The sequence below is a fragment of the Dipodomys ordii genome, unplaced genomic scaffold, assembly GCF_000151885.1.
Source record: "Dipodomys ordii isolate 6190 unplaced genomic scaffold, Dord_2.0 Scaffold255, whole genome shotgun sequence".
NCBI classification, from domain to species: domain Eukaryota; kingdom Metazoa; phylum Chordata; class Mammalia; order Rodentia; family Heteromyidae; genus Dipodomys; species Dipodomys ordii.
In genome coordinates, this window is record NW_012267471.1 from 137,934 (window position 1) to 147,579 (window position 9,646).

A 9,646-nucleotide genomic window follows, 5' to 3' on the forward strand; every position below is an offset into this window, starting at 1 on the left:
GCTACCCTTAGGGGTTACTGGTCTAGGGAACTGCAGAGCAGATCATCTCAGTCTGTCTAGAAGGAACATATTTTGATCAATGTAACTATGAGTAAATACGAGTGCAGATGAGGTTTGAGTGACAATATGACTTCATTCAATCTATAATCACTGATCAGGAGAACAATCATGGAAGCACAGAGACCAGGATATTTCATATTAACCATAAAGTATTTATTGAAAAAAATTCTTTGTGTCTTAAGTAATATTATAGCTAACAGGTAATATAAGAATGAAATGTCTTTTGTGATTTTATTCCTTTATAATTAACTTGAAATACTTCCACATCAAGCACATGGTTCTGGCTCACAACTATCCAAATGTTGTGCTTTCTGTTCACCAGCTGGAAGTCCAGTTGTGCATTTCTTGCCTCTGCTTTATGTGTTCCCCAAATGCTGCTTTACCTTCAAGCCCTTAGCAGAGTTTGGTCACTGTCCTTTGGTTAGATTAACCTTTCCCCAGTTACAGTACTGCACTCTGTACACTGATCTATCATCTTCTGTGCCCCAGGCTCTGGCTCTATTTAAGAGAGTGTGATCAATCCCTGTCATTGTGCCCGTAGGTCCCAAATTGGAAGATTAAGTCTTGTTCAATACGCACAGCACTCATAGCTCTGTCTGGCCAGCCTTAGTGTCTTGATTTGAAAAAATCATAGCATGACAGCATCATTAATAACTTAATTTTATTTTACATCCATCTCTATAATCCTAAATTTTAAACAATGACACCCTAGTATTTGGGTGATACTCTGTCTTATGCCAGCATGTAGTGTGCATCTGCATCAAATGGTGTAAACTGTTTCACCCTGATTTTCTCAAATCCATCTGGGAAATTAAAGGTTGAAGTTTGAGATGCTCTGAACTCCAGATTTTATCATTCTTTGGAAAAATATGTCACTAGGATATATATTAACAAATGCATATGTTTGATTCATTTTTGAACAGTTATTGTAAAGTTTATCCTCATTTGTAGCATTCTGTAGGATGCTAGTCAGAACTACCTTAGAGTGTATTCTCAGTTCTCACCTCTGTCCTGGTAATCATCTTACCCACATACAGAGAGGCACCCTTCTGATTTCTAATTCTCACTGAGTCTCCTCATTGTGTAAGTTTGTGGGTCACCAGAAAAGAAAAGGTAAACTATCCCTGAGCTTCCAGCGTGGTGCTGACGCTGGGTGACTGATAGTCAGCTGTCATCACTACTCCCATCTCAGAAACAGTTGATTGAAGGGGCGGAGCTTACTTGGAAGTATTTCCAGATACTTTTATTGGTTCTAAGATTAGTGCAACAAATCTTCATTGTAATTTGGTAAATACAAAGAAGAAATTCCATTAAGCATTGTCACCATTTGTCAAGTATTGGAAAACCTCTCTTGAAAAGCACATAGATGGTCAAACACACATACTGAATATAACTATATAACACTCATTTACCTCAGTGTATATGAATATACATTTCTTCCTAATTTTTTCCTGAAAGGAGACATATGCTCATCATCCCTTAGTACCTGTTACAAATGCAGAATAGCTGATCCACCTTAGTCTACGGAATGATGCTCTGCCTTTTATCAAAGTTACACTTGTTCTGCAATCATTTGAAATTCATGATTTAGAAGAACTTACCTTGGTAAATGATATCTCTTATGAAAAGTTGTTGGCAACAACAACATTTTTGTGTAAGTAATAACAACTAATTTTTCTTCTTTGATGTTGAAGTTTAGTTCATAATTATTTACTATTTGTAAGATGCAATAACTTGAAAGTCTAATGGAATGATTAGTTCTTATTAACTTGATGAACTATTGAGAAATAATGATTTCAAATTTGTATTTCTCTTCTGCAGATACATGGACATACATGTGTTTCTATATCTTGACCTCAAGATAGTGTTCATGATCTTACGTGTTCAATGTTTCTTTGGTGTCTGTTCCAGATCAAACACATCCACACATCCACACAATGGAGACAAGTCCAGTGACCTGCAACAGAACTCTCCAGTTGAACCCTGCTTACATTGGGCAAATCATTGCAATAATGAACTTCTCTATGATCTAAGATTCATGTTCTGTGTTAGGATCCCCTGGGTTTGGAATTTTTTACACACCATCATTGTTGAAACACTGACTGAATTCATGTCAAATATGCACACAGAGAGATGAATTTTTATCAAAACTGACTACATAACTAAACTATTTAGAAAAATTATAAAGAAAATACAGGGATAATAGGAACATGTGAATCAATGAAGTAGAGTAAGATCTTCCAAGGAACCTTCTATCAGAAACAATTAATTTGCAAGAGATACACCAACATCAATAAATATCAGAGGTATTAAAAAAGACTTAGATATAACTTGTGAAAGTACTTATGATAAGAAGTTTACAACAATGTACATATTAACAACAAGTTGTATGTTTGTTCATATAAACTTGTATAAAGAGCTCAGTTGCCTGCATCCCTCAACTCTGTTCTCTGCTCTGTTAGTGTTGAATATGACTCAGTCATTCTACAACTTTGAATCCTAAATAAAGCCCTCATTCACCATATGGTTAGGGATCTAGAGAGGGAAGGAGTTCTGGAAAATGCACTTACTGCAGAGACTGTGTAATGAAGTTCAGAGCTGACTACCCAGTATGGTCCTATCGCCCAACTCTCAGCATTTGATCAGGAGAGCTTTGCCCAAGAACATTTCCATATTGCATCTAAGTGTCATCAGCAGGTGGTAATAAAAGCAACAAAGTTTCATAAAGTCACACATCAATGGAAATAAAGTTTTATATTATATATATATGAGGCTCTTTACAAACTAAATTCTGCTTAACAAAATAAAAAAAATTCAACTGAATATGGTAATAATATTATTTTCTTTCTTATTCAGACCTTTCCAGAATTCAACAATATCATCAACAACACTGAAAACAAATACAAAATTTTGCAAATACAAAATTAGAAACCACTTGAGATGTACTGAATGTGAATCTGCATTTCAGCATGTTGGCAGGTGATCTTTATTAGGTTTAAGAAGCCATGTTTAACCCAGTAGCTGGTGGCTCACAGCAGCCATTTTAGCTTCTCAGGAGTCTGAGGCCGGAGGATTGTGGTTCAAAACCAGCCAAGGTAAGAAAGATATTATGACACTTATCTCCACTTAATCACGAAAAATCTGGAAGAAGATCTGTGGCTGAAGGTGGCAAAGCACTAGCATTGAGTAAACAGAGTTTAAGGATACTGCCCACACCCTGAGTTTAAGCCTGAAGACTGGCACAAACAAGCAAACAGACAAAAACAAAAACAAAAGAAAACCAGCTGTTTTAGAGGATGATTATCAAGGTTGAGAGATTCTCTTTACTTCACTATTAGCTCCTATTAAGAATATATCTAGTTAATCCACATCTTAAACACATACATGTGCATATACACACATGAATGTGCACATATATACATGCACATGCACGTGCATATACACACATACACAGTCCATTTCCAGTTGCTATAACAAAGTAAGTCACTTTCAATAGTTTGATGCATGACTTATTCATTCAGAGAATGATAATCAGTTTTTAGTTGGTCTAATTGAAAAAAAATGCCACAAACCTTACAAACTATACTAAAAAAGAATGATATCTTTATGAAAAAATAAAATATTTACTCCAATTTGACACCTTCATCATCATTTGTTGTCCTTTACAGAGATCATTGCACTGAATTCAACATTCAAAGCCAATGTAATTTTTACTCATTTATCTATGGCATCATTTATTTATGGCATCATATAGAGCTAAATTTTCCAGAAGACACTTCAAAGTTAGCTTTCTTACAGAACCAAATCTAGAAATGGATTTGTTTTATAGATGTTTGAATAAATAAAGTACTGGGTTTAATTTGGGCTTATTACCCAAGATTACATTTTATTACTTGGTTTTGGGTTAAATTATATAAAACTATATTTTTTTACTATTTTTTTATTTATAACTGCTGGGTTGAACATGGAGCCTTATAATAGCTTGGCTAGTCCTCTATGCCTGACAAATTCCTTCACCATTCTTTGATGATAGCTAGTTAGGAAATAGGTCTTGTGACCCTTTGTGACCATGTACTGATCTTCAACCAAGATGCTCCAGATCTCAACCTCCCAAGTAGCTTGGCATACAAGTTTGATCTTTGCTTCCAGCAACAATCTGTAAATCCCTTTCCTCTAGCATTTGTTAGCTGTCCAGAGCATGTTTCAGAAATGAAGTAATGTAGGCAAAAATAGTTCCAGAAGCTGGTTAATCCAGACTCAAATGTACTTTTTAGCTACTTGCACCTGAAGAAACTAATTGTAAGCAGAACTCTGAGTAGCCAGGTTTGGTCCCAAGTATACTAAGTAAGTGATCAGATGATGTGAAAGAAAAAAGCAAATGTGGAATCTTTTAGAAAGGAATTAAAAACTGGAGCCATTGCAGCAAATCATTGTGAGCCTACTATAGGTTAAGACAATTTAAATGCAGAATTTTCAAGAATTTCCAGTAGTTAAGTACTTTAAATATCAACTCTATTCTTTCAATAGAAACACAATATGAAAGGTGAATTGAGAGATACCAGAATAGGAAATTACAAAGATAACTGAAGTATTAGTTCTTGTGTTACCTCATGCAATACATTATTTTAAATACTTTTTTTATTGTAAAGCTACTGTACAGAGGGGTTACCGTTACATGAGCAAGGTACTGAGTACATTTCCTAACAAGCATTATTACCTACTCTTTTGTTTTTCCCCTACCATCCCTTCCCTCTCACCTCCACAACCACCCCCCCATAATTTTTATTACTATTTAATTGTTTGGCTCTGGTCCTGGGGCTTGAACTCAGGACTTGGTTGCCCTTGCTGAGGTTTCCTTCCTCAAGTATAGTGTTCTATCACTTGAGCCAACACTCCACTTCTAGCAATGATTTTGGATGGGGGATGCCTTTGGGGAAGAGTAGTTCAGTGGGTAGGACAGTCTCCTGTACTTTTCTGCCAGGTCTTTTTGCAACCATGGTCTTCAGATCCCAATCTTCTAGCAGGCCAGGTTGGGCTGGAGTTGACCTCCTCAGGACACTGCTGTCCCTGTGTTCATGGCCCAGAAGCTTGTGTAAGAGCCAGGTGGCTTTTCTGGATGTTGGTGTAGGAGCATCTGGGCCTGTCGGCCTCGGCTCATCTTGCTTTGGGCAGCCCAGAACCTGGCACTCACAGCTTTCAGACGCCATTCTTGGTGTTGGCAAAGCCGCAGGTACAGCTCTAGCCAGGCCTTGCCCTCTGCTGGTTTTTAGTCTTTGAATGCTTTTCTACACCAGACTTGCCCCTGCTTGTCTGTACTGCTTTGGGCCAATGTCCTAGGAAGTTGTGGGGAGGGGACTTGTAGAAGGTCATGCAATGTGCATCTTGGGAGACTCCCTACTAGGATGTGAGGGTGTAACAGGCATGAGTCAGGGAAGGGCTTAGAGGAGGAAATGTGGGAGGAGGTGGGGCAGCCAGAGGACTATATAAGTCAGGCAGCTGGCAGGCAGAGTCACTCTGGACACTGCCGGGCAGTGCTATGTGCCTCGAAGTGACCGACGAGAGACAAGTGTTCTGAGCACAGTGAGTGATCCATGGCATCCAGGAAGCCAGGTGAGTGGCCCAGGCACCTATGTAAACGTGGATATGGTTGGCAAAAGGATGGAGGTGGCCAAGTGGGTGTGTGGAGCTGTGAGGCAGATTCAGGAGCGCCTGGCCTCCAGCACAGATGCAGAAGAGCGCCACAAATCCTTGAGTCTGCTCTCAGTCATTCCCATCACAACAGAAATCCTTGCCACCACGGGTGTCAGAAGCATAGTGCAGAGTTTTAGGAAGCACCCACAGGTGACAGGTTTGGCCAAAGAACTGGACAAACACTGGAAGACCTTGGCTGTTCTGAGTCACAAATCAGAGGCTCTGAGCCAGCTCCCTGACCAGAATGGAGGTCTAGAGCCCAGGAAGTATGATCTTGGGCAGGGGGAGGGGCAAAGGCAGGTGGAGGAAGGTGAGAGGGAGCAGGAGGACCTGTTGAAGGCGTCAAATGTGGATCTGTTCTCTCAGAGCAGGGCGAGTGAACCTCTGGATTGAGGAGTCCAGGTGTGTGGTTCCTGCATCTCTGGAGACCTGGCCAGGGGTAGCATGGTGACGCAGACCGCCGAGTGGGTGTGGGGAACCATGAGGCTGCTCCAAGAGCACCTGGCCTCCAGCACACATTGGGAGGAGCTCCGCAAATCTTTGAGTCTGCTCTCAGTCTTGCTCATCATGGCAGAAATCCTTGGCACCATGGTTGTCAGAGACATAATGAAGGGTTTTAGGAAGCACCCGCTGGTGGGCAGTATGGCAAAGGAGCTGGACACACGCTGGGAGACCTTGGCTCTCCTGAGCTGCAACCCAGGGATTCTTTTGGCGATTGTACACAAGGTCTCTGAACAGGATGGCGCTCAAGAGCCCAGGAAGGAGGCTCTTGTGCTGTCAGAGTCAGGGTGGGTCCAAGAGGACAAGTTGAAAAAGTCAAGCATAGTTTGTGACTCCGGGGGAAAAGCCATGGTGCCCAGGAAGGGAGGCCCCAGCTCTGGGCCAGAGACCCCATGGCCTGAGAAGCTGTGTGAGCTCCAGGGACCTGGCAAGCAGACTGCCAGCCCTTGACCCAGTAGCAGGTGGGAGAAGCATCCCGGAGTGGCCCCAGCATCCTCTGGGGGCAGCATCAGTCCTCATCACTGGTCCATGGACAGCTCCAGAGGCTTTCAGGACCCCAGGCCTACTGGTACCAGGGCATGCCCGGCATTGGCTGCCCTCTCAAACTATAGGTCAGAGACTCACCAAGGTGCCCACAAGAAGGTCTCCCTTGGGAATGCCAGGGATGGGGCTGGGCCAGACCAAAAGAGGGGTGCTGATCCTCTGTGGAGGAGAAAGGAGGATTAGGCCCTCTAAGGTCAGACCTCTGGCAACCCAGAGAAGCTGTGTGGGGGCAATTACCAGAACAAATCCCAGTAACAGCATGAATTCTGGGCACTTCCACAGTCTTTCGAGGATGCCCTCAATCAGACCCAGCTGCTGCCGAGGAGACAGAGGACTAGGGGCAGGATTTGTGCCACTGTCTCAGCTCTAGGCGGTCTGAAAGGGAATGGCTCTTATGGCCCCAGTAGACCTGCATAGCTTAGTCCTGAGGGTGAGCACCAGACAACTGTCCCCAGTCCCAGCCAACTATACAGCCAGTGTTACCAATTCCACACAAGAAGCCAGGGTGCCATTGGTGCTGCTCAGCACTAAAACCCCTAATTTCCCTGGGTTGCTGGCCAACTCGGGTGGGCGGCCCAACCTGCAGTGGATGTCCCCATTCCCTCCACCTGGTCTCAGAGCCTCTGTGCCCTGGGAAGTGGGAGAAGGAGAAGGAAAGGGGGAGGAGAAGGAGCAGCCTTGCCTTTGTCAGAATGTCCCTGAAGATGCTCCATTGCTCCCTGACGCACCCAGGAATTCCAGGGCCTCCCACAACACAGTGCTCCAACCAGTCCCAGGCCGCCCTGCATTCTCCTTACACTGGTTTCCAGGACATATACCCCTTCTCTGCACCAGCATCAAGGTAACACTCACCCCAGGCCAATGGCACACAGGGTCTGCAAGCAGTGAGTGCCAGGGCCTGGCCTGCCCAAGCCAAGAAGAGCAGAGGCCAATGGGTCCAGAAGCGTCTACACCAACCTGCAGAAAATCCTCCTGGCCCTGGTGCAAGCTTCTTGGCCAGAATGTAAGGCCAGCCATGTCCCAAGGAGGCACAGTTAGCCCAAACTGGACCCCACTGGGAGGTTCCACATCACCACTCACCTAGCAAGTGCTGAGGCATTGCTGGTCAGCCAGGAGCTGGAGGTGTACGAGGAGGAAATGGTGCTGGTAGTATTGCTAGTGCTCGTGGGGGTGGAGGAGAGAGTGGTCTGGGAGGCAGGATGTTTCATCCCCAAGCTCAGACAACAGCCTGTGCCTGTTCCAGTACCACCATGGCTGCCCCCAGGCCCATGGGCAACACCGGAAAGGCCGCTGATATAAGAACTTCCTGGCTCATGGTCAAGACCATTCTTGAGAACAACCAAGGCAATGGCAAGTTCTCCTGGTGATGAGCTCTGGAAGTCTGGAATTACATGGAGATATCCAAAGGACACTGCCCACTGGTTTTCCCAATGCCTCTTCCAGGGCAACAGTTTCACAATATGTCCACTCTTACCTTACCCCTGGGACAATAGCACCTCATGGCTACTCCTCCCTCCTTAACTCTTGCCCTTGTACAACTTGAAGGAAGATATCCTAAGGAACAGTTATCTCTCACATGGATTGGGCTTAGAAGATACATAAATTAATAAGTCTTAATACTCTCGAGGAGGGAGGTGCTTTTTTTCCCATTCATAGGGAACAGCTGTGTGAAGATGCACCATGTGCCCACACACAGTCCCACATAGTGCAAACATTGTGCAAATCAGCTGTGGATAGGGAAAACACTCAAACATGGTCAAAATCAGTGAAATTAATTTTATATCAATATATAAATGAATACATGCAATACTGTGGGCGGATTTCAAATCACAGGGAACATCTGTATAGAGCAAAGAATAGACACACACACGTACACAACAAACACACACAATCAGTGTGTTTGTGTGTCTCAGGATCAAATAAAGCACAGACTACTCAGTGGGCCTCTGGATAGGGAAAAGTAATCACATGTTTTCCAAAGAGAGGAAAAGATTGAGGACCTCTGACTCAAGATTTCTATCCTAGGTACTCAGGAGTATGGGATCAGAAGACAATGATTCCTAAAAGATCAGATAGGAAAGTACAGGAGCCTGTCATCTCCACTGAACTACTCTTCTCCAAAGGCATCCCACCCTGAAAATCATTGCTGGAAGTGGAGCTTTGGCTCAAGTGGTAGAACACTATCTTTGAGGAATGAAACCTCAACAAGGTCAACCAGGCCCTGAGTTCAAGCCCCAGTTTCAGAGCCAAACAAATAAATAGTGACAATTAAAAATTTATGAAAAATCTTGTAAATTAAAAAGGTTTAAATATTTTAAGAATATCCAGGTGAAAGATGATTCATGGAAAAGCTGAGAGATGCAGGTGGTGTCTCTCAACCTGGGCTCCAACTGGTGAGGCAGCTGGAGAGGCACACTGGAGCCAAGGGGTTCATAGCCAGGCCAACTGAGAAACCAACACTTCATGTCCTATGAAGCATTGTGTGTGAGGGCTCGGAAGCAGAGGGAAGAGGAGGAGGAAGCAGTGGAACACCATCTTTATCAGCACAGGTGTGGATGGACATTACTTCCAGGTGCTTGATAAACCTGAGGCAACCACCCCTGTCCACACCACATTATATACATCAAGAGGGAGAGGGTCCAACAGCACTGGTCTTGCAAAGCCCCCCTTTCATTTCCCCTAGAATGCCGGAGATTGGCATGTAGGATATAGAGAGGTGTTAGCTACCATTTATTTCATGCCTTCATTCAGTGGGCTCTGGTGGGAATGTGATGGCTGTCAATGACATGAGTGCAAAAAGAGGTCTAGGGTGTTTCTTGTGAGCAATGAATGATGATGAGGCAGTAGCCTG